Source organism: Canis aureus, chromosome 1, assembly GCF_053574225.1.
Source record: "Canis aureus isolate CA01 chromosome 1, VMU_Caureus_v.1.0, whole genome shotgun sequence".
NCBI lineage: Eukaryota > Metazoa > Chordata > Mammalia > Carnivora > Canidae > Canis > Canis aureus.
The window spans coordinates 75,295,104-75,320,901 of record NC_135611.1 but is presented as its reverse complement, the minus strand read 5'-3'; the positions used below and the strand labels follow the sequence as shown (position 1 = coordinate 75,320,901).

Here is a 25,798-nt window from a genome sequence, read left to right as displayed (position 1 = left end):
AGATGCCCCATCTTCCAGGAGCATATACTTAGCTGAGACAGCAGAGTCCAGGGATCCTTGAAATGGAATTTGAAAGGTGCTGAGAGAGAGGGCAAGTGCAGGATGCTGTGGGAGCCCCCAAGAGGGTATCTACACTAGCTTAGAAATTGATCCTAAAGATGAACATTGGAGGTGCTTTGGAGTTTGCAGAGTGAGGGAGTGCAAGAAGGGCAGAGAAGAAGGACTGGAACATGCCAGTTTGGAATTTCCTATCCCAAGACTTGAACAAATGAGAAGCCTATGGCAACCATACATTTGCAAGGACTTTGGTTTTGGCCAGTGGGGAATAGGTGCAGAGAATTAGGATAAGAGACTGGAGGGGAGTTGAGGGGACACCCTTTGGATAGGATTTATCCCTAAGGACTTTGTGCAGGGGCAGCATCTTAATAATGTGTATGTGTCCAGAGAACACTTGAGGGTAGTGGGAGGAGAGTGGGTTGGGGTGGAACTGCCAATGAGGATGATGAGTTCAAGTAATTCGAGCTAATAGGATTGGAAGTGGGAAATAAGATTTAAAAATGAATTCCATTGGGATGCCTGGGCAACTCAGTGGTTGAGCTTCTACCTTCGGCTTAGGGCATGATACAGGGGTCCCAGGATCAAGTCCCACATCAGGCTCCCCATGGGGATCTTGCTTCTCCCTCTGCCTGTGTCTCTGTCTCTCTCTCTCTCTCTCTCGGTGTCTCATGAATAAATAAATAAAACCTTTAAAAAATAAAAATGAATTCCCTAAATATTGTGGGCAAACATATCACGATGAAAGGAAGGATTGTGGCCCAATGGAAAGGCACAGGCTAAGTCGGGCAGATCCTGGCTCCAGTCACTTGGCGGTGGGCTACTTGGCCATACGACCTTGGGTGAATTCCTCATCTCTCTCAGTGGGCTCATTCTCTTCTGGACAATGAGAGGATGCTTATTCTGCATGGCAAGCTGTGGGAGTGGAATGAGGTTATTGACATTAAGTGTGAAGAGTTTGATGGTTATGTTCAAAAGTGTGTGTATGTGTGTGTTTATTTGGGTATATGTATGGAGAGAGGGAGAGAGAAAACCTTCATTCATTCAAGTGTCTGTTTTCTGTGTGCTTATTTCAAACGATCTACTGACACGCTACATACTCAACAGCTACTTCTTTTTGGTGGTTACCATGTACAGGGGGCCAGGCTGAGGACTGTGTTCTTCTGAGTGATATCTCCAGAGAGGTAGGGACAGAGAGTATTTAATAATTACTCTTCATCAACTAATTGGTGTTCACATACGATAACAAGAGTGTCCAATGTCCAGTATAATTCAAAATACTAGAATTCCATCTATCTGAGTGATTAACATCTTAATTTGGATCCATTGGGAAAAATAAATCCTTTGGGAGCTTATCTGTATCTTTATGAGTATTTTTTTCCCTTCTTACAATTTAGTTACTTTGAGGACTGGACATTTATAAAATGTTTCTGGCAAACCCATTTATGCAGTAGAATCCATTTTCTCTGGGAAGTTGGGGAAGTAGAGAGAGGAACCAGAGAGTCATAAATCCTATTTAATTCGAGTTCATGCATTTCATGAAAGAAAGCCTCTTCTTAATCCTCTCTTTGTATTTCTCCGGAGACCTCTAAACAGATGAGGTTAGCAGCAATTTGAAAATGCAAATCACATCGCAGAAGTTTTAGAAAGGATTGTTCCCGCTTCTATTCCCCAACTTAATCAATAGGAATGGCAAATCCCCAAACCAAAATCATGCTGCACAGGTCAAAACCAGTCATTTCCTGGAAAGGTTGGCGGCTCCAGTCCAGCTGTCTTTATCATTGTCATCCACACTGGTCAAAACACTGAGGATCTGGAATCTGAGTCTCATGAGTGTATTCACTGATTTCATTGAATGTATGTGAAGAGCCTGGTGGGTGTGTATACCTGGAGGAAGGAGTATGCTCATGAGGCTAAATAAATAGTACTTGGCAATCAAGTGACTTCTATATTTTCTAGAAGAGGGTCACAGATATTGCTATAAGGGTTCAGAGAGAAGGATTACTTCTGGCTCATGCTATCAAGACGCTTTTGTAGAAAAATGGGAGAATTGGTTTCCAGTTGGGTCTCCAAAATACTTGATTATAGAACTTCCAGATCAAGGGGTTCAGTAGTTGAGCATCTGCCTTTGGCTCAGGTCATGATCCCAGGACCCTGGAATTGAGTCACACATTGGGGTCCCCAAACAGAGTCCTCTTCTCCCTCTGCCTATGTCTCTGCCTCTCTCTGTGTGTCTCATAAATAAATAAATAAAATCTTTAACAAAAAATAACCTTCCAGATCTAGAAATCTGTAATTACACAGTGTTTGCTGCATCTGCTTTTCAGTTGTATGTTGTGACTTATTTTTTGCTGTAAGATTTTTATTCTTTCTTTAATAACTTAACCTACACTAGAAAAATGTCCTTGGAAGGCATTCGTTTTTGGACTTGGACTAACTGTTCTTAAAACATCAATTTCAAGAGGCAGGGACAGCTAATCATTGCAGACGAAGGATGAACTGAGGTTTTCTTTCATTTCCAGCCAAATTGGTGACTTACTCACAAGTGCCATGCTACCGGAGCCTCTCCGCCGGCAGTGTGTGCCAGAATTTATTGCAACATTGGTGTGAAAGGAACTGAGAAATCTTTTAGAAACATGACCTGGGAATTCCAAAAGTCACACATGCCTTTGTACAAAACCAAGGAAACCAGAGTGTGTTAAGTGGTAGTGTGAAGCTCCAGCCTCTTCCATTGTGCCTTGCCAACTCTGTCTCATCTCAGATGCTTGCATTCCCAGGGTCCCCTGGGAACCGCCAAGTTGGTAAAATTGATATCTTCCTTAAAATCACCACCACTGCTGCCATAGCTCAATCATTTATTGAGCATTTGCTTTGCTCCAAGCATATTTCTGTACTTTGTGTGCATATGCTATTTCACTTAACCCTCAACTCCCTCGTGTGTTAGAAAAGGAAGTCATTGAGCTCAAAGGAGATGAAGTCACCTGCCTGGTGTCACATGCATATATGGTGTGTGCCAATAGCAGTCCAGTTCTGGACAGCTACCGGTCATCTGGACAAATTTTCAATGATATTCAATATTATCACTTCTTTTACTTATTCTTTTCTCTCTCTCTTTTTTCTCCCTTTTGTTATTTTGATCCATCTGTCTCTACTTCTGGTTCCTTTTTCTGTTTCTCTCCAAAATTAGATATGCTTTCTCTTTATCTTTATAGGCTAATCTTTTCATCATTTTGGCTTAATAATATCTAACAAGGAAAATGACAACATGATGGAAAGAGAGGTGCTATCTCAAGACTAAAAGGGGGGGATCCCTGGGTGGTGCAGCGGTTTGGCGCCTGCCTTTAGCCCAGGGCGCGATCCTGGAGACCCAGGATCAAATCCCACATTGGGCTCCCAGTGCATGGAGTCTGCTTGTGTCTCTGCCTCTCTCTCTCTCTCTCTCTCTCTCTGTGACTATCATAAATAAATAAAAAATTTAAAAAAAAAAAAAAAAAAAGACTAAAAGGGGGAGAAAGGCTTGTTTTTGAGAAAGATTTTATGTTGCACAATGTTTGAATTCTCAGAGATGAAGCTCCTGGAGATCATCACATGTTTGTGATCATTGACACCTTGTCTGCCTTAAGGAACTGTGGACATGCCAAGGTGGAGGTGGTGGCTCCAACAAGGAATCCTAAGGCTTTTGAATCCTACTAAAACTTACACAATTTCGATACCTTTTATTGACCTTTCATTGTCCTTGAACCAAGGGAGAAGCAATTCTATGTTGTGCTGGTCAAATATCTGAAAGCTTGAAATGATACTACCAGAACCAGTGTGTACTCATAATGACCAGGCACAAAATGAACTCATGTAAAATGACAGAGGCAATGGATTGGGACCAGCTCCGGAGAGTCTCAGGACCCAGGGAATGTGGCTTCTAGATGGAGCTAGTCATTGGCTCTCTACCCTTTGGCAGAATTAGGATGATATGAATAGATCCCTCAGTTACTTGGGGTACTGGGCCATGGTGAAATACTGCTGCATGAACAGTGTTGACTGATTGTATGGGTAGATGTGTCTTAATAACCTTTGTATGCTAGTTCCTCATCTCATCTTCAAAGAAAAAATAAATAAAATAAAAGGAGGGATTCCTAGTACTACCTATAGGGCTGTTTGAAGATTAAATGAATTAGTACATGTGAAGACAATTAGAAGAAAACCTGGCATGTAGCCAATATCATGTATTAGCTGCTACTATTGCATATAGTTCCAACAAGTGTTATTTTATAATTATTAGTTTTAGTTATTACAATAGTTATTATATCATAATATAATATAATCTTTGGGAAATAAACTATTTTATAGAGACCAGGAGTAATACACAGTTGATCCTTGAACAACACAGATTTGAGTTGCATGGGTCCACGTATATGTGGATTTTTTTCTGATAGATACAGTAACTGTAAATGTATTTCTTCTTCCTTATAATTTTCTTAAAAATATTTTCTTTCTTCAACTCACCTTATTGTAAGAATACAGTACATAATACATATTCAAAATAAGTGTTAAGTGACTGCTAACATGATTGGTAAGGCTTCTGGTCAACAGTAGTTACTAGTAGTAGATGGACTATTTAAGCTAAGTTTTTAGGAAGTCAAAAATTGCATGTGGACTTTCAGCTGCCTGGGGGTGTGGCTCCCTTTTGCCCGCTGTTGTTCAAGGGTTAGCTGTACTTAGTGAAAATTAAATTTTTAAAAATGGGAAAAATGGAAAGAAAATGAGAATTATCAAAAATGTAAATCTGGCAGATGCTGATCAGATTCATGGAGTCAGTCTGCCAATTTTTAAGATGTGTGGTCGAGTGTTTTATATACTGGGGCTGTCAAGAGGGGAGGTTCACCCTTGAGAAGTATTTGCTGAATGTATTTGCTGAAAAGCCAGTCCCAGAGACCAAAGTAATATGCTCTGTGGTGAATATCTCTGATGGGGGCTCAGATGGGGGCTCAGATGATGCACCAGCCTCACAGACTCAGAGCTGACTTTATGTAGAAGGAGGCACTACAGCTTGGCTGTTGAAAGTAAGAGCCCCCCAGGCAGGAAAGTGGCAAAGGGAATTCCATGCAGAGTTTTGCGTTTGTGGGATGAGGGCAGGGTGCAGTGTTCTGAGGGAAGATGGTCTTATGTGCCTGCGACACAGATGCATGAGGACAGAAAAATATCCAATCATTTCCAGGTGGACTGATAGAGGGCAGGAGACAGAAAGGGAGAGGATGATCAGGGTGGCCTCGGATGATCCTGGTTCTGTAGGGAACCTGGAGAGGACCTTAGGTAGGATCGGAACTGTGTCAGCTTTGCAAGCCACTGAGAGTTGAATGTGGGGCTCCAGTCCTCCCTGGAACAGGTGTCTGTTTCCTAGCACTGAGAAATAGGGAATTGGAACACAGGCAGAGACAGTCAGTTGGGAAGCCATAGCCTAACTCCAGGTGAGAGCCAGGAGTATGGACAGACTGCCAGAGATTGTGGAGCAGAGAGCCTAGGGGACAGCCAAAAATGCAGGAGGAGGAGGAGGAGACATGGCCAGATTGAGGACAGAGAAGCCTGGGTATAGTGGTAGGAAAATCAAGGGACTGGAGAAGTTTAGAAGAGTTACTCACCAGTGCCAAAGGCCTCAGCTTGGTCTGATGGAAGAGGCTGGGAAAAGGGCTCTTGGGAAGCTTGTGTTCTGATGTGGCAGGAGCTGAGACACCCGCCTCTCACTTGGGACATGAAGGGGAAAGAAACAGCAGGAAGGCTGATAGAGGGACGCAGAGAATGGCTGCTGCCTGTCCTTAGGTGTGGCCTGAAGAAATGGCCATCAGGCAGACCAGCCTCAGTGGGAGCAGCCTGTGAAATTGCTGAGCTGTTGGGGAGTGGCCAGAAGTCACGGTGAGTGACATGGACAGAATTCATTGTACCGGTGCCAGATCTTGATAGCCCTGCACTATGTCCAGAGACCCTGGCCTCACAGAGGAAGGGCACAGACTGCTCTGCTCACCTGGGCCACAGAGGCAGCTGTCTACATGTCCACCCACTGAAAACATAGAAACCCAGAGTTTGGTGTAGAGTCAGCAAGGATAGACAGGTTTGGGTCCTAGAACCTCTGAGAGTTAGACCTGAAAAGGGGTAGAGTGGGAAGGCACAGCCAGTGCAGCTTCCCTGGGAAAACTGAGGCCCGGATGACCCTTGGACTTGTGAAGGTCATCCTGCAGTTAGTAACAGACTTAAATCCTGGAGGACTTTCTCGTCCATACACATGGTTCACCATACACATTTCTGCATCCTTCTCCCCTCTTCTCTTGCCCTGTGCCCTTTCTTGCCCTCTGGCCACAGAGATTATCCATCAAGCTCATCCCAACCCTGAGTTTTTTTTTATCCCCTTTTTACTTTTCTACCTGTAACAGCCCTTGATCCTCTACTCCCAGGGCCTCAATAGGTGGTTGGTCCACAGTTTAATGGTAGAGTGTTAGGCAATGGATGCAGTGAATATGACATTCTGTTTCTTCCATGCATTTTTTTATGGTTGCATTTTTATTTTATTTTATTTTTTTAATTTTTTTAACTTTTATTTATTTATGATAGTCACAGAGAGAGAGAGAGAGAGAGAGAGAGGCAGAGACACAGGCAGAGGGAGAAGCAGGCCCCATGCACCGGGAGCCCGATGTGGGATTCGATCCTGGGTCTCCAGGATCGCGCCCTGGGCCAAAGGCAGGCGCCAAACCGCTGCGCCACCCAGGGATCCCTGGTTGCATTTTTAATAACAGATCTCTTCCCAGTATATAGACAGATTTTTAGTCTATCAATCTAAATGGTCTATTTGCCAATCTCAAATTCTCTATCAGAGAAAACTTTTAATGAGAAAAATGAAGTCAAGCAAATATTTAATTACAAAGTAAGTACTTAAAGTCTTCTCCTTTTCATTATCTTCTAAATACATTTCTAAGGGAGACTCAGACATTAGCCCCACTAAAGAAGCAAAAATCATGTATCTTTCCAAGGCAGTCATTCAGCTGATTGTGGATTCATTTTTACCTGGCTATTCTAAGCAGTAGATAGAAGAAAACTGAGTCTTGGGATCCCTGGGTGGCGCAGCGGTTTAGCGCCTGCCTTTGGCCCAGGGCGCGATCCTGGAGACCCGGGATCGAATCCCACGTCAGGCTCCCGGTGCATGGAGCCTGCTTCTCCCTCTGCCTATGTCTCTGCCTCTCTCTCTCTCTCTCTCTCTCTCTGTGACTATCATAAATAAATAAAAATTTAAAAAAAAAAAAAGAAAACTGAGTCTTCTAGGTGAACAATTTGATAGAAGAAATTTTACCATTTCCTTCCAAAGATGTAAGGGCATAGATTCCTGGCTTGGGTGAGGGGAGCTGAATAGAAGAATATAAAAGGAATCCATGAATGATTTAGAAGAGTGCTTAATTTCCTACCTCTGTAACAGAGAAACAGAGCTTGATCAATATTCTCAAGGTCACTGTTGATATTTGCTATGTCAGCTAGTCTTTTTTAGAGTTTTGAAAACCATCCTATGCAACCACCCTGATAGAATTGCATAGACTTAGTGCAGAGATACAGGGTTTTCCATGTAAGCCCAGTGAGATGTTGAAGAAGGGAGTGTAGCTATATGTGGTGGCATATAAAGGGAAATCTACAGTAGAGTTTTAAGGAGTTGAAAGACTAATTTAGTTCAAGATAGACTCTAGGGATTGGAGAACTCTCTCCCCATGATTCCCAATCTGCACTGATAAGTCCATTATTATTACTAAAATGAATCATGGATGTAATGTGGTTTTATTAATGTGTTTTGTCTTCAATTATTTGTTATGTTTTAGTTAGCACTTCTGTTTCAAAAGTAACACTGCCCCCTTGGGATTTGCTTAGTAGTGTCATATCCCATTCTGTTTATTTACTAAGTTGAGCTTTTTTAGAATAAAGATTCTCTTAACTCACTCATGCTAGAGAAATGTGAGTTTCTTACCTCTTCTGCTGACCAGGATGAGTATAATATTCTGTGGACACTTTATGAAAACAGCTTTGACGATTGCACAGCCCAACATTCAAAATGGTGCCCGAGAGATGAAAGGGAACTTGTCCTATGACCCTTGCCCCTCCAAAAGATGTGTTCTCTTTGGTCAATCTCATTATTTGCAGACTTTGACCAGAATATCTAGATTAAATCTTGGACTTAACTGCCTTTGTCTTAATATTTACTTTTGGTTGTTTATGTCTCCATCAGTCAAAAAGGAAAAAGTAGTAATAAAAAGAGCCAAATAACTGACTATTCTCTCTGCATCATTGCAAAGCAAGCTCAATAGCCCAGAGAGTCCATTGTGATATCAGTCATCTTAAAAAGTTGATCTCCAGAGAGTTATCTGCGATGTGGACATGTCAGGGGTAGATACCCTGAAAATATCCAGAGAACACATGCAATTTCCAGTCAAAATACCATGCAAATATTTTCAAAAGTTTTCTTGACCATGATATTTCCTTTCCATACATTGTCAGTAAAATGTTTTGTTATTTATTTGGTAAAAGCAAGTGGAGAAGCTCCTTTTCCTGATTGAATTTTACAATACTATGAGGCAATACCCTGGAGATTAATATCTCATATTTTAGAGAGAAAGTTCTTTTTTTTTGAATTACATCTGAGTTTGAAAGACGTTGTCTAAAATGCAACTCAAGCTTGAAAAATGTCTAGACTCTTTCAACATATGTAGCCATTGGGAACATGGTAAAACAACAGGAACTGGTTTAGGTTCAGATGGGAATTTCTTTCTTTTAGGCTTGTCAATGAGCAGACAGGCATTTGAAGGGAAGTCTCTTTACCCTGTGATTCCCCAGCCTGGGAAGAGAGAAGTTATTTTTACTCTCAGTTCCCATCCTGGAATTCGAAAGAGAAAATCTGATTGTTCTTTCATCGAATACTGCCGAATTATCCTCCTCGTTTTAAGTATGAACCACAGCAGCAATTCCATGGTGGAATATCATGAGCAGAGTTAATTATAACTGTTTAATGAGGCAGGTCTCAATTTTCAGTAGATCATGACCCTTCATACATTAAAGAAGAGAGACAGTTCACATTTTTATTCAGCTGACATTTGGTTAATACACTTCAAACAAGTTTTGGATACACTGTGCTGAGGATGAGACAGATTTTGTCCTGTTCATAAAATGCTGCTAGTAAAATAAGAAAAAAAATACCAGTGTTGTTCTTGTCATTTCCTAGCTCCCTGATGCCAGTTTCAGTCAATTATGGGAATGCTCAGTAAAAAATATCATTGGATTTCTTTGAACATCATTAAGTCAGTAGAAAAAACATTAGCTTTCTCATTCAGTTAGATTCAGATTAAAATCCCCTCCTTGCCACTTACTACTGTCTGTGGACAATGATGACAGTACTACTAATGATACTATTTGCTGAGCAATTAGTAGTTTGAGCCATGTGAAATGACGATTTGTCTAGGCTAAGACAGTGGTTAAATACGGGCATTTGCCTGTGGTTTGCACTGATTCACATGCTAAGGCATCAAATTCGAGTTTTATAGATGTTATCTCATTTGATTCTTTCAACACAACTTTAGGGAAGGCCTAATTGTCACCATTTACAAATGAGAAATGGGTCTAGGCTTACCCAGGGTTAAGAAAGTTACTCAAGGTCACAAGTTAGTAAGATGGAGATTTAAACTCTGAGCTAACTTTGACCTCCATGTTAATAGACAGCATATAACTCCCCTGAGCTTCCATTTCCTCGTCTGTAAGCCAGGAGAGCAGAGATATCATGAGGATGCTTCCCATGGTGGCCACATGTCATGGACACTTAATAGTGTGGAGCTGCTGTCACGGTGATCATACCACCATCAGTGTCTGACATTTCAGTCCCTGGAGGGTGTGAACAGAATGTACATGGTGAGACGGTGGAGGCAGACGGCTGAGGTGTGTGCATGCCTGCGTGTGTGTGTGTGTGTGTGTGTGTGTGTGTGTGAGATTGCTGAGAGGTCTCTTTTCTATTGACAATTATTCCTTGCACCAACTGTAGTGGTTTGAGCCTAACACTTGCACATGCATGTTGCCCACTTTGCTGTTTTCAAAACAAAGGAGAAATTGGGCAAAAATACCCGATGGAGAGCAGAGGTGTCTGCGACAAATTGGCTTAATTGAAAACAACTAAAAAAAAAAAAATTCTCCAGTTTAGGGGCAAAGGGGGCATCAAATTAGCCATGGAGAATCTAAGCAGAGGATTTTATTGATTGCCGTAGGCATGACCTAAATTGCAGAGCATGAGTCATAGTGAAAATACTACTATTTCTGCGTAACTAATTGAGAGGCAGCATTTCTCCTATGGTGAAGTTGGAATGGTAAATGTGGCCATCAGAAGCCTTCTCCCAGCTGTGTCCCACAAATTCTGTGCTGCCTCAGGCACATCTGCCTGTCCTCGGCATTGGACTCCCTAGTCACAAGCACAGATGATAATTTTATGAAATAGGGGTTTGTATTTTTCCCCACAAGGCATTTGATGCACAGCATAGGTAAGCTTATATTATATTTTGAGATATTTTAATGAGAAGGAATTTCTATTTTGTGCTGTTTCAGAGGGAGGGAAGAACACCTAGCCCTCACAGCAATGACTATAGAATAGGGGTCAGCCAACCTGTGGGCCAAATCTGGTTTTGTTAATAAAGTTAATAAAGTTTTATTGGGATACAGCCATATCCATTTGCTTGCCATTGTCCATGGCTGCTGTCCCAACAAATCAGCAGAGTCGAGAGTGGTTGCTTTAGAGGGAGACCATGTAGAGTGGGAATTGGGAATCTTTACTACCTGGTCTTTTACCAAAAGACTGCTGGCCCCTGCTATGGAACGTGAGGAAGTACCAGACAATCCAGTTGATGTCACACAAGTGTGTGCCACCTTCTTTTTGTGCCCAGTGATGCAGATTCAGCAGGGAGGCTTGGGGTCTTAGGTGTTGATGCATGTATGTGTCAGGAGGCTGACAATGTCTATGTGTAGGAAGGCTTTAGCCTTTGTCCATGGCATTTGGCAGTAGATAAGCCACATGTTTAGAGAGGATACGGTATCTGTGAAAATACCAAATTACAAGAAGACCACTGTCACTGATACCTTTGTTTGTGGGATGGGGTGAAGGCCACTGACAGCTCTTTCATTGCCTCTCCAGAAGAGAGTAAACAGGTCAAAAAAGCAGTTCAGATTGGCAATCAAAATTATACAGCATTAAAATAAGGAGGGAGGGGCACCTGGGTGGCTCAGTTGTTGAGCATCTGCCTTTGGCTCAGGGTGTGATCCTGGGGTCCTAGGATCAAGTTCCACATCAGGCTCCCTCATGTGGAGGAGCCTGCTTCTCCAAGTATGTCTCTGCTTCTCTCTGTGTGTCTTTCATGAATAAGTAAATAAAATCTTTATAAAACTGCAGCAAAAATAAATTTAAAAAACCAACAAAAACAACAAAACAATGCAGTACTCTTTCAGGCTGTATATAGCTGTGTTTTATTGGCTGTTGGAGATTAGGCAAGTTACTTATCATCCCAGTTTTCTCATCTTTGATAAGTGGAGAAGACACATTAGATTTGCTAATGTATACAGAGTGCCTTACACAATCGGGCAGGAGAAGGTGTGAGTTACTCTGCCATCTTCCCTTTTTCACACATTGTGATTATGGCAGCGGCCTGTTTCCTCCAAGGAGGGACTTCCTGGCTATAAAGGGACTCTGGAGGTCCAGGACAGAGGTCAAATCGAGTGTTACTTGGGCTGGATTCCTCTTCTCCGTGTCCAGATTTGAAAAACGGGCTTCTCCCCTTTAATGGGCATGTTTCCATCTCACTGTGTTTGAGGACAAGACACAGTATCAATAAGGGAATATGGGTAGATAGGAGCACAGTCTCGTGAAATTTGGGGAAAATATTAAAACCCTCCCTAGTCTTACATGTACGGTCTTTCCTTTCTTCTCAGTGTTGTCATTTCAGGTAAACTCTGCAAATGTAGGCAGTGCCCTCCCCCCGGGGATCTGTGGGATGGCGGGGCCTGCCTCTTAGCAAACTTCCGCTGGCATCTATCTGGCCTTTGGTCTTAGGCGTTGGCCCCCAATTGTGTGTCTCCACTGCTGTGGTCCCCAGCATCAGATCCACACAGGTCGTCTGTGTCCCCTTGTTTCAGCACCTTATCTTCATGCCCAGTGACAGTCTCCACCACTTCTGTGCTCCTCTTGGGTACAGGGGCCCTTGTAGGCGTTCTTGCTCGGCACTGTGGGCTCTTGGGAAACCCAGAGGGTCTAGTGAGGCCATCGTGTGTGAGGGTACTGGTCAAGCCAGATGCTGTCCCACAGCTCCCTGAGAAGAGGGGACATATGTGGTGCAGCGGCTGCTAGAGGTATTGGCAGAGCAGCCACAACCGCCCCCCCACCCCAACTCTCAAGTCCTCAGATGTCAAGGGGTTCTCTTGGTTCTCCCTAACCCTGGGGCTCCACAGTAAGTTTGTTCCACAGTAAGGTAGCTCCTCCTCCTCGTGTCTGATCTCCTGAGCTATATACTCACACTGCATCTTTTCTCTGCTTGATTCTCTTCTCTTGGATCCCTAGAGTTTCTTTAGCTCCTCACTCATGCAACTGAGTGCACCTTCCCTCTCTTGGGGTCACTTCTGTGAGTTTCTCAAAGGCATGGAGCTAGGGCTGTCTTTAGTGCATTTCTGTGCTGGCTCCCCACCCAGTCCCATGATTGTAACATGAGCCATGGCAGAGTTCCAGGTGCCACACAGATGTCACAATGTCATTTGAAAGCAGATTCCTTTGCTTTGATGGTAGTTTAGAGCCACTCTAGCCCTCGACCTCTCCCTCTCCTTCCTCTCTCCCTCTCTCCTGCTCCCCAGAATAACAGAAATAATCCCAAAACTGCCTTGAATTGTGTCACTTAGAATTGCATTGGCTACAACAATTAACAAAAAGAAACAAAAAAATCACAGCAAGAGTTCTGGGTCCCAGGCTTATGGCGACTTAATGAGGCTGGCAGGGACACTCAGGCTCTTTCTACCTTTCCCTTCTGCTCACCTTAGCAGGCAGGCTTCTTCCTCATGTCCATGACGCTGTGGTCCCAAGATGGCTACGTGTCTTCCAGATATCACATCTATGCTCCAAGTAGATAGAAGGAAGAAGATTAGTGATGTTTTCTTCCAATGAGACTTTGCTTTTTAATTTAAGAAGAAAGGACCTCACCCACCCTGGACTTTTAGCTATATCTCAGTGGCAAAGAATTATACACACCCTTCAAGGGATACTGGGAAACCACGTATACTGGCTCTTCTCCCTCAAGGTAGTGGAAAACAAGGGAAAAGGGGTTTGTGAATGGATTTTGAATATGCAACCCACAGTGTACTAATGGCCAGATAGAAGCCCTTAGAGAGAAAGCAGTAAGTTAGGTGTTTCATAGGTGGTATGGATCTATGATGTCATGGGATTACAATTTATCCAGCTTTTCTTGAAGTTAAAAACCCTTGCTGGTTCAAATAATTAATTTGCTGAGGAATTGGTTTGGTGGAGTATCTGGGCATCTTCTCTGAACAAAGGAATTCTCAAATCAGTTAATAGTGGAAACAACATGGGGGCAGTAGGAATCATATCCCATCATCTTAGGGAACAAACTTTCAAAGTCCTCAAGAAATCTCATGAAAACAGTTGATGAATTATATAATTTCTTTTCTTTTGGGTAAGGCTGAATTACCCCCTACTTGCCAACACATGCTGGAAATGTTTTATTGGCTTAATTTCGACTCCTATATGTATATGAAAGTAATAAAAGTGTATTTCTTTAAACATATTTCATAATTTAGAGTTTTCATAAATTCATGCTGGTTTTTCTTTCTAGTATACAATAAATCAGTCTATTGCATGTTGATCATATCTTCGTAAGAATACTGAAACATTTTAAGGAGGTAACTTAAGGTGGGAAAAAGTAGAGGAGATAAGGTAGAAACATCAAGCAGGTAGTTCCATTAATTGGAGGTCATCAAACTACAGCCCTTGTGTGACTTGCTTTCTGTTTTTATAAATAAAGTTTTATTGGAACACAGCCAGCTCATTTTTTTACATACTGTATGGCTGCTTTCATGTTACAGTGGCGTAGTGAGTAGTTGTGACAGAGACCGTATGGTCTGCAAAGTTGAAAATATTTACTGTTCAGCCCTTCACAGAAAATGTTTGCCAGTCCCTGCAGAATCAGTCATGGGCGATTCCATGATAGCCGAACACAGGGACTGGGTTCCACCTCCCCCAACCATGTGGAAATAAAATTTCAGGTAAAAATGAAATAAAGTAAAATATGTGGGTAACTTAGCAGATGTGAATTCAGAACTCCCAGACCAGAGGCATCAGGATGTTTATTATTATATCAGAACAACTGGTTCCATTTCTGTGTTTGGCTTCTGCCTGTCATGAGAGAGACTCTTGCCATATTGATGTTGGGTTCCAGCTCAGAGTCTGTATCCAGTGCACCAACGAGGGTCTCAAGTTTGCCCTTTGCTAGCCATTGAGCAAGCTACTCAAGCTCTTTGGAAACTTGTTATCCTTGTTTCTCAGTGAGAGGGTAAGACTGGCTGGGTGTGTGGTCCAACGTTAGGGTCGTAGAGCTTTTTTTCTTCATCAAAGTTGTTGAATTCAGTGATGAGAGAGAGAGATCCTATCTTATCAGAACAAGAAGATTCTCCATATTCCCAGTCTCGACCCTGAGTTCTTTTCCATTTGGTGCATGTGTCCGACAAATTAGACCTATACACTAAACATTTACAACTCTTTTTAAACATAAAAGATTATCTATTTCAAAGGGACAAAAGGTGAGGGGTAGCATCTGCAGAGAATGGAGATAGCAAATATTTATTGAACACATGTTATGTGTCAGACATGCTTCTAAATGCTTGATATGTATTAAATCTTATTTACTCTGCACAGAAATCCTGAATTAAGTACTGTCCTTAGCTCCATTTCACAGATGAGGACACTGAGGTGGCTCGCCTGACATCACACAGTCATGGCACATTTTAGCATCAGAGCCCACACTCTCGACCACTCTTCTTTCTACCTCCCAGTGGGTACAGCTGGTCTCCAGCTACACTGCAGTGTAGGGGAAAACAAGTCTGAGTGAGACACATTGTGGTTGCTAGGAATTAAGGACGCTTTTGAAAATTAATACAAGACTTCTTCTATTTACCCAAGACCTACTCTATGCCATTGAGATCATCCCCCTAGCCTCCTTTTTCTCAGCTTCTTCTCCTAAGTCAGATTTTAAAAAATGTAGGACAACAGTTGAGAAAATACAGGTTGGAAACTGGGTCATTCTTGTGAAATCATCTTTCTCTGCCAGTACCAATTTTGAATTCTTTCTCAGAATTAAAAAACAAACAAGCAAACAAACCATGTGGAGCAATCTGTGGCAGATGGTTGTTTCGGCTCTAGGTGAGTTTTGTCATTATACTCTGGGACAGAAAACCATTGCTTTGGAAAATCATCTGTTATTTTAGTGAACTGCCAGCTAGGAACTATTGTAGCTGTGATGCTTTGGGATGGGATTTTTTTTTTTTTCCTAGAGATTAGCACAGAAACCATCTCTGTTGGAATTCTGTAGGATTTTAGATGCCATGCCACTGATGAGAAACCATAAGTCTATCAGTTCAATGGGGTGGGAGAGGTGAGGTGGAATTAGGTTTGAGGTAGAAGTTAGCCCTCTTCTCAAGGTTTATCTTCCCCTGGAAAATATAGCAATAAACGGCTAAACCATGGTATTCATTACCAGCACAAGTCCCTAATTAATTTATTTTATGTTAATTAAGTTTATAATTATATAGTAAAACATTTACTTTCTCCCTTAAGAAATTGACTGAATCTTCTGAAGGGGCTTTGTGACTGTAATTTAGGTGCAATTAGGCAGTTAAATTTAGTTAGGGTTTGGTTCATTTAGCTGTTGCCAGAAGACGATAGATAAGAAGAAACTATGTCTCTGAAGCAACTCTGAGTCTAGAAGAACGTACTGACCGAAGGCTCCTTCCTGCCCTCCAGGCAGCTCCTCCAGGTATCTAGGACAATCAGGATGTGGTTTCATACTTATCATTTATGTGTATTCCCCAGTTATGGAACTGCAGATTCCTATAGCCATGATGGAGGTAAAAAATTTCTTTGTGGTTCTCAAATTGAAACTGAAGCTATAGAATGGTTCTTAGACATTTTCTACTGTGGCTGTGAAATCTCTGGGCCCTGGTCAGCCTTAGACTCAGAGTGGTATCACCAGCCATGGCCGCCATTTTGGCTGGAAAACATCTTGCCTGCCGGGAAAGGAGTGATCTGTTACATGGCCTCCTGTGTCTCTGAAAGCTATGGTCCAGCATCCCCAGGGGTCTAATGGAGAGGACCCCACTATTCTAGGCATGTGAAGATGGATTTTGTTTTTGAAGATTTTATTTATTTATTCATGAGAGACACAGAGAGAGGCAAAGACATAGGCAGAAGGAGAAACAAGCTCCCCATGGGGAGCCTGATGTGGGACTGGATCCCAGGATCCCAGGATCATGACCAAAGCCAAAGGCAGATGCTCAACCACTGAGCCACCCAGGTGCCCCATGAAGATGGACTTTTTGAGCAAAATTTCTTCTGTGAGGTTTTACTTCATAGCTCATTACAAAGAGCATATTTAGGCCTATCATTGAAAATACAGTTGAAGGCAATGATCTGCGGTGGCTGCTGAGCTGTGTGCAAGGTTGGAGCTCACTGCTCAGGCCCATGAATGGAAATCTGGAAAGCACAAAGGCAGGATTATTCCAGTGAGTAGGGAGAGAGCATTTCAGCAGCATCCCAGTAGTTGGGGTAGCAAGGGTTCATCTATTTTAAAGTCCCTTTGGTTTTTGAAACATTTATTTCTTGGTGGTTAACAGAAGTCCTTGCTTTGCAAAGGGAACAGCAGCATTTTTTTTGTCTAGGGTGCTAGCTGAATTATAGGAGATAATTTTCAAAAGACATGTGGTGTTCTGTCTTCGTGATGGCAGTTGGTTTTTTACTGTGTGATTGATGAATGAATGAAACATGTACCTAAGTCAAAGAAAATATGATCACTTAACCCCCTTCTACATTTATAAATGTTTTCATCTATAAAATGGAAGCACTAAGCTCCTTTTACTTCACAATGAGCAAATGATAGCCCCCTTCCCAAAAGAAGCATGTGAAATATGACTTACATATACTTGGAAAGGTATATGGAAACCAGAGTTTTGTAAATTGTCCTATATCTCTGGCTTGCGTTATTTGATAATATTTTTAAAAACGATGTCTCTTCATTTCTGGTTGGCACTTAGCTTTAATGTTCTTTGTCCCAGGTTGTGCTATAGCAGAGTAAAAAACCCAAACCAAAAAGAAACAAACAAAAACAAATCTCAGCACCACAGATTGGGGCATAACTTGCAATCAATAGAGTATGATTTCAATTGGGCTTTTAAAGGGGAAACATACCATATTCAAATCTAGAACATTTTGGCTTAGCACTCTATCATCTTGAACATATTTTTGGTAAATATTATATATTTGATAGAACCTAGAACTATCTTTAATGCGAAGGATCATTCCAACTGTAGTTTTTTATTCCAGTAGCATGGTTTGGAGATTCTACAACATGATACTTTGTCTAAATGTTGAGTCATAATTTGAGGAACAACCCCAAATTGAATTTGTACGTGGCACAGACAGTATTAGGTACTCATAATCCAGTCATCTCATTATGTTAGATTTATTTTGTGTGTATCCTAGTGTTGGGTAACTGAGATGCAGAGAAGTCCCCCTGACTTGGCCAGAGTTGCACAGCTCAGGAAGGAGCAGGGCCAAGATCCAAACTCAGGTCTGTCTGGCCTCAGGCTGCTTCTTGCTGTCTAACCAGCCAGCCAGCTTTCTTTCAGGCTTCACCATGGAAATGAACCCACTAGCACACAATTGTCAAGGAAGATAAACATGTGGGGCAACTGTACTTATTAAAATTCTAGTTCCAATGGTAGCTGGAAGTAAAGGTCCAGGATCTTGCATAGTTAAACAGTGGATGGTAAATGGCTGTGATTATGAAGAATGAAAAAAAAAAAACTAATTTATAATCCAATCTTCCCTGCTATGCATGTGTAATTATACTGTGTCCTTTCATCTGTGTGACATTGAAAAATTTTTACTGCTTTCCTGTAAGGCAGTGCATTGGTCCATCACATGTGTTTGAATGCCTCTTGTGCTTGCATAGATGATGATTTCTGTTTTAAACTAAGAATGTGTGTAGAGTTACAAGGTAAATAGCCTTTGCCTTTTAATCACTTTGATTTAGCAAAGGACTTCCTGTAAATTTTGGAAAGCATTTCTTAAAATACTGTCAGATGTTTGGATACATTACATTTTCATTAAAAAAAAAAAAAAAAAAAAAAAAAAAAGAGCCAACAACCAGAATACACTGTTGTCCCAGTGTCTTGGTTCTGGTTGATTCTTGGCATGGTTGCTCTAATTCTTAACCAAGCTGTTATATTTGGTATGCCATATATGCCATGCATACTTTATTTAAAAAGGAAAATAAACTGTGAAATCTGGTGTGTGTAAAAATGTACTCTCTTTAAAACTCAGAATTTTCTCCATGTAGAAATTGTACCCAAACCAAATGATTCTGAAGAGACTTGGGGTAGAAAGAATCTCTCTCGTCCTTCAGAAAGGGGTGTTGCCAGGTAAAGCCACTGAGGTCAGCACATGTCCAGCTTCTGTAAGAAGTTCTGAGGGTGTTAGTAAGGATAGTTGGATGGCATAACAGCATGGACTTGTTCCAAAATGAGCTCTTTGAGTAAATAAAAATGTCAGGAATGGCAGAGGCTTCTAGAATGCAGGGTTAACTTAGGTCAAGTCAGGGGTTCTGCTGGCTGCTTCAGGCTGATGCATCTAAGACTGTGACACGGGTTGATTCTGCACTTCTCCAGCTTCCTACTGAGAATAGAGTAAGCTCTCCATTTTACCGAGGCTGTTCCAAGTGGGTTTCATGCTACTTCTTGTAAGGGAGGTGCAGAGCCACCGCTGTGGCACCAAATCCTGAGGGTTCCAACTGACGAGGAGGCAATTTTGGATGGTGAATCCTGGTTTTGGTGGTGTGAATAGACTGATACTCTTTCAGACTGTTGAGCAGTTTTGGGATATTCCCTGAGAACCCTTGCTAGGGGGCAGGATTATCTTTGGTTAGGTATGCTCTTACAGGGTCCAATATGTGACTTTAAATTTGGTTTTACAAAGAAGTGTCAAGTAAGATCCCTGGTTAATGGCAGGATGAATCTTCTTTCAAACCCAACATTGCTCCTCTTGGAGCTCTTTGTTCTGGCAGGGTAACTGAGATGATGGAAGTTGTTCTGCCAATGGTGTACTAGGGAAAAGTTTGGGTGAAAAGCCTCCTTCCTGCTCCATAATATGTGTTTGTCTCTGAGTTTGTGCCTCCACTTCTCTGGAGACAAGACTGAGGCCAGATAAATATCTCTGAAGCTCTCTGTGTGGAGGAGCAGATCTGGTCTGGGCAGGACCTTGGGCAGTGGGAAGTAATGTTATTGCATGCGGGCAGGGGACAGGGAGGAGGAAGTGACGCGACAGCAACACACAGGAGAGAAGAGGCAACCATCTCAGAGCTGGGGAGTAACCACATAAGCCAGACTCCTTGCAAAGCAGGAGCTCTGGTCTCAGATCAGAACATGGACTTGGCACCTCCTCAGATGGCAGCCTACCTTCCAAGATGTCCATTACCAGACAGAACAAAGGCCTTCTGGATTTCCTGCTCTGGGGCAGGATTTGGTAACTCACCTGTATTGTAGTCACTTCCTGGGGATTATCAACCTCACCTCTCTTTGTTTTGCATTCTGGAAATACTTGGTGTTTAAGGTTTCATTATCTTGTGCCCTTGGTTCATTTAAACACAGATGAGATTTATAAGGTACCTCTGTTCAAGTGAAGATAATTTGTTTGATCTTCTCTCTGCTTAATTGGAACCATTAGTGGCTCTGACCTCCAGGCTTTGCAACACTAGGCAGAGACACTGCATATAAAAGGCCACCTGACTGTCGCTTTCTTAGCAAAGCATCCTAAATGTGAACAGTCTTCAGACTTTGTTTCTGAAGTGCTACTTGGAGTGCCTAAATGGTGCTCCAGGACAGATTTTTTTTTTTAAAGATTATTTATTTGTTTATTCGGGAGAGACAGAGAGAGAGAAGCAGAGACATAGGCAGAGGGAGAAGCAGGCTCCCTGCGGGAAGCCCAATACAGGATTTGATCCCAGGACCCCAGGATCATGACATGAGCTGAAGGCAGCCGCTCAACCCTTGAGCCACCCAGGTGCCCCTCCAGGACAGATTTGATGATTGCTTGCTCTCCTCCTTTGTGGGTCAGCTTCACCTTGGACCTGCACCCTCAGTCCTGCTCTGTGACTCTCTGACCTCTCTTCGCACTCTCGAATAACTATGGCCACACCCTTTACATGCTTGAGGTCTCCCACATGCCTTGACAGCCAACTACTTTTGCTTGAAGTCCTTCTCCTCTTCCTGCTCCTCCTCTTTCCATCCCCCGCTTTGGTTTCACCATTACCACCACCACCACCACCACCATCATCATCATCATCATCATCGGGCAGACTTTGGCTGACCCATGGCACTTATTTCCTCTTGCTTGTTTTATGCATAATTTATTTTTCTAGAAATGTATTTGTGGTCTACATGTCGTGGTTCCAGCCACACTTGAGCAGAGCCAAGCAACTTTCACTGTGTATGCTTGCATTTCTTGCAAGTTTCATGTCGTGAGGTTGGTTAAGTTATAGGTTTTAGGCCATTTGTATTTTATTTGGACATGGTAGGCTCTAGTACTCTGGGCATCATAGACTCAGAAGAATGGCTGGCTAGAGGATTTTGGCAAAAACAAATCTAGACACAAATCTGTATTAGCAGCAGTGAGCACATGGTCTTCTATGATGAGATTTATAATGCCATGCCCATGTGTACTGAATGTTTGAGTCGTTGGCAAGCCTCTCTGGTCTGAGGATTGCAGAACAATGTCTTTAAGAAGATGTCATTTTATGTTACAAAGAGCTACCCTATAGATTTTGCAATAATATATACTTATTGAAGTGAGCCAGAAGGCTAGACACACCCCAAAGGAGAACAATAGATTGATTTGGGTTTCTCAGTGTGATTGTAGTGAAAGCCTTAATCTTAATGCACCTCAAACCACAAACTCAATCTTTTTTTTTTTCATTTTTCCTATTCTACTTGTAGCATTTTTAGGTGATTCCACAGATAGGAGCCACATCATCAATCTTTCTGGATCTGCTCCCATCCTATGTGAAGTCCCTGACATGGGAGCAGTTGAGCCCTTGGACACTTGTCATCAGGCTCTGCTGATCAGACCACATTCTCCTTAGAATCATTGAATTTTAATTGTGCAATAGCTTTGGCTTTCCTTACATATTCGAGCTTTGCCAAGAACTTTGTGTTTCCTGCTTTAACTTGCGGCTCATAAGTAAACTTCATTTTATAAAGTCAAACCAGAGCTTTAAAAGCCTCACTGACCATCCTCAGCTATTTATTTTTAGTCGTTCATCTTTAGCTAACAAATGGACAACAGTTTTCTTTGTCCAACGCCCACGGTGGTTTTGATCATCGCAAGTATTAGAATAAACTAAGTCTAGCACCTTTTCCCCAGGAGCTTAAAATGCTTCGGGAAGAATGCACTGGGTGTCCACGTGTCTAACTGTAACCTTCAATATACTTCTAAGCAAATACGTGATTTTTTGCAGGAAGCTTTGGAGTGAGTTGAGTAACCCAGTTACCAGTGAGAAACAGTAGATCCTACCTTGCATTGTACAATTCACTCTCTACCATTTTGGTTCTGTTACCAAGTACCTCAAAGTTCTTCAATACAGCTCAAAATTTAGACATCACTATTCTGAAACTCAAGATGCACTCAGCCCTTGGTATCATGCAAGGCATTGTTGGCACAGAAGATGGGTAGGCGTGTTCTCTCTGCCCTCCTGTGGCCTATAGTCTGGCATGTAGGGAAGTAGATAGAACAGAAGTACAAGTTTAAAATAAAAGTTTAAAAAGGTACAAAGGTAGGCTATGTGAATGAATGGGATAGAATGTCATAGAGGTTAAGAGGCTGGTCAAATAAATGCTCATAGAAATGGCTTTTGCCTGGATCGTCAAGAATGGTCAAGGCTTCTATAAGGAGAGCATGTTTGGTGGAAGGAGATCTTAGGGCAAGAGATGGCATGTGGACAAAGCACATCCCCAGGAAGGGAAAGAGGTGTCTGAAGGATGGTAATACAGCTTCTGGAATGAGCACAAAGAAGAAAGCCCCAGGACCTGGCTTATGTGTTGGCACATTTCCGCTATGGGTACACAGGTGATGCCTCTGTAAAAGATAGACTGGTGGCCGAGAGATTCTGAGTTTAGATTTCAGCTGCCTCACTCCATTCTTGGGTGACCTTGAACACATCACATTGCCCATGCAGGTTGAGTGAATCACCTATAAACTAGAAAAAGCAAATGACAAGGGATGGTTGGTGTAACAACCAATATATATTAAGTGCTCCACAAATGTTAAATCGGGACAATGGATGTTTAAGCCCCAGTGCTGAAATAAAGCGGGACTGCACCCAGCTCAAGTCTAAATTGTGATGGAAAGCTCTTCGCACCCACTGTGTTCTAAGCATCTAGTGTTAGGAGAACATAGGAGTTTATCCTTTGATATTACCTAGTGGACATTTTCCGGAAGGTTCAAGAAACATTTGCTCTGCTCTCCGATGAAGGTGAGCCGCTCTGCTGGTACCCTGGCCACCACCCGGTCTCCAGAGTGGCACCATGCCATGCGGTCACCCAAGTTGGCAGTTCGCTACTTGAATTCTCCAAATGAGATAGGATTTGCTTTTTTAGACAAACAGCTGTGTCTTTTTTCCGTTCCTTTCGCTTCTTTTCCACTCAGCAGTTTTCCTTTCTGCTGCAGATAAATTGCTGCTAATTTAAATGTACTGCAGATCCTTGCCATTTTATGGTTGATTGCTTCTGAGTTATAGGAGGGAAATGTGTGCACGCTTGAATGTAAATAAATCTAAATGGATCGGAAGCCAGTGGTAAAGAAAGCACAGTGCTTCACTGACCTTCACCTTCCCCACCCTGTCCATCCCTTTGAAGAGGTCAACGAACAAATCCAAAATCAGCAAGCTGCAGAGACGGAGTTTCAAGACACATCCTGGGTTTCTCTCTGCTTTCGACCTTGCATCACATTTCTGACAGCACCTGCTTTATCCTGGTTCTTATTTAGATCAGCTAGTGCAAGCAGCAGCGGCAAAGTTTCCTCTCAAGTATTTTTTCTGTTGTTGTTTTTTTGATAAAGGAGCCATTCTCACGATAACTACCATGCACCATCGGAATGCTGCAAATCCCTCAGAATGTCACATTGTCAAAATATCTATATTTCAGGCTCAGAAGCTAGACAGCTCGTTTGGCTGCTAAACCCTCAAGATGTTCAGCCATTTGTTGTGGTCTAAAAACTTTCCCCCTCACGAGGAGAAAATAATGATCTATTGTTTTATATCATTTTGGGGCCCCTTTCTTGAGCTTCTTGTAACCCGAGTGGGCCAAAGCCATGAGACCCTGGTAGCTAAATAGGGGTGCTGATCAACTTTTCCTGCCAACTCCTTAGAAATCTGAAGCACCGGATATATTTCCTGATACAAGTAGTCAAGTCTTGACATCAGACTGGTTTTTCAGTATCTGGTGGCCTATCTTTAGTGTGTCAGTCAACTGACTGTGAAGATCAGGTGTCTCAGAGAGGGGTCTGACCCACCTTCCTTGAGGTGGGAGGTGGCAGGAGTAGCAATGTGAATGCAGACACTACACGTGGCTTATCATTGCAACAGGCTGGCTTTCCCCCACAAGGAAGACATCGCGTGTGCTATTCTGGTGGCTTTACTCCCCTCATGGCATGGGTGTGTGGCCCTGAGGTAGGGTTTTTGGAGAAGGATGCATCACCAAGAGGCAAAGCAGAAGGACGTTGAAGAGGGGCATTTGACATCAGTTGAAGTAGGGGCGGGTGCAGTTGCAGCCTGAATGAATGGCGGTCCAAAGAGCTGCCATCTAGCAAAGCAAATTGTTTCCCAACTGTAACAACGAGCTTGGGTGGGCCTCGGGAGAGGAGAGTGGCAAATAGAAGCAAAGGAATTGTGGCTGGGGGCCTGCTGTAAACACTCTGACATGAGTAAACTCTAAAGAGTCCCCGTGCCATAAACCCTTTGGAAGGAAATAAAGCTCACTTTAACAGCTTAATCTGTTGTTATTCTTATTATTTTAAAATCCAGTGCTTTTCAAAATGGAATATTCAGAGAAAGTAGTATATTGAATCAACAGATCTTTTGATTTGGGGATGATGTCTTCTACTTATATCACCAAGTTCCTCCTGTGTTTATTGGCAAGCTTGAGACTCTTGTATTAATCCTGTTGTTTCAGTAGGAGGGAAATTGAGACCCACCCTCTTAGAACCTGAAGATGTTTGGTTAGTTCTAAGTGTCACAACGTGGCTCATGTTAGCCTGGAGTATGAACTTCTAGAAAGAGACCAAAGTCAGAAATGAAGGAGTCTTAATGGGCATCACTGTGTGCTTCCTGAATTCTCAGTGCTTTGTGGGTGATTAAATCCATGAGCAATGTTTGGCGTCGGTACCGAGTGCTTTTCCTGAGACTTGGAAGGGTGGGAGAGAAAAGAGCCATGGAAATTAAGTTCCATAGACTCTTTTAGTGTGGTTGTAAATGATGATACAGATTGGTGGTGGTAATTTCAGCTCTGGAGGCAGATGACACCAGCACTTGGCAGACCAGACGCCAGGTTGAGGAAGATCCAGAGTCTGGAGGGTTGGGTTTCAAAGTGCCTTCTGAAGCTGAACCTGAAAACGTTTTGGGAGTTTCTAGCACGACGTCATCTGTTTGGTCACTTGGGGACCTGATGGAGATTCATACAGAATTATATGTAATGAGTCTCCTCTGTTCTTGCTGGGTTTCCTAGTGAAGTTGGAGGGATCTTGGCCTCCCTTCAGTGACAGGGTAGCTACAGAGTATAAGCTCTCGGTCAGAATCTGAGCTCTGTCCCATGCTTGTCGGGCTTCAGCAAGCTGCTTTGCTCACAGGACCTCAGTTTTCTCACCAGCAAAGTGGGCACAATAATAGAACCTACCTTATAGGGTTATTGTGAATGTAAAAGGACTAATTTAGACAAAGACCTTAGAAGAAAGCCTGGCACAAAGTGGATTAGCTGTAATTCATTGCACAAGTGACATACTCATCTTTCTCTGTCTGCAGCAGTGTTAAGTATTTGAGGTCAAGGAACTCCATTTTCTTTATTTTTGTGTCATCTACTGTAGTGTCTATTATTTAGTCACTGCTCAATTAATGTTTGCAGGATTAATTCATATTAAGTATTATATATGTTTTATATATTATGTACATAATATATACATATATTATATGTCATGTATTATATATGCAATATATATACATGCAAGATACCACATGTTGTATCATGTTATATAATAGATATTCCATCTATCTGTGTGCCTGTCATATATATATGGTACAACACTTAAATGAATTTAGGCAATGAATTATTTAATAATAGGATTCCTGAAAAAGAATCTAAATCTTTGTATGATCCAGTATTTCAC

The 25,798-nt window shown here is 42.2% G+C and overlaps 1 protein-coding gene across 11 annotated transcripts in view; it reads left to right on the top strand.

Annotated features, from left to right (window-relative positions):
* Positions 1 to 25,798, top strand: part of NTRK2 (neurotrophic receptor tyrosine kinase 2) — a 327,804-nt gene that overhangs the window by 102,250 nt on the left and 199,756 nt on the right. The window lies entirely within an intron of this gene.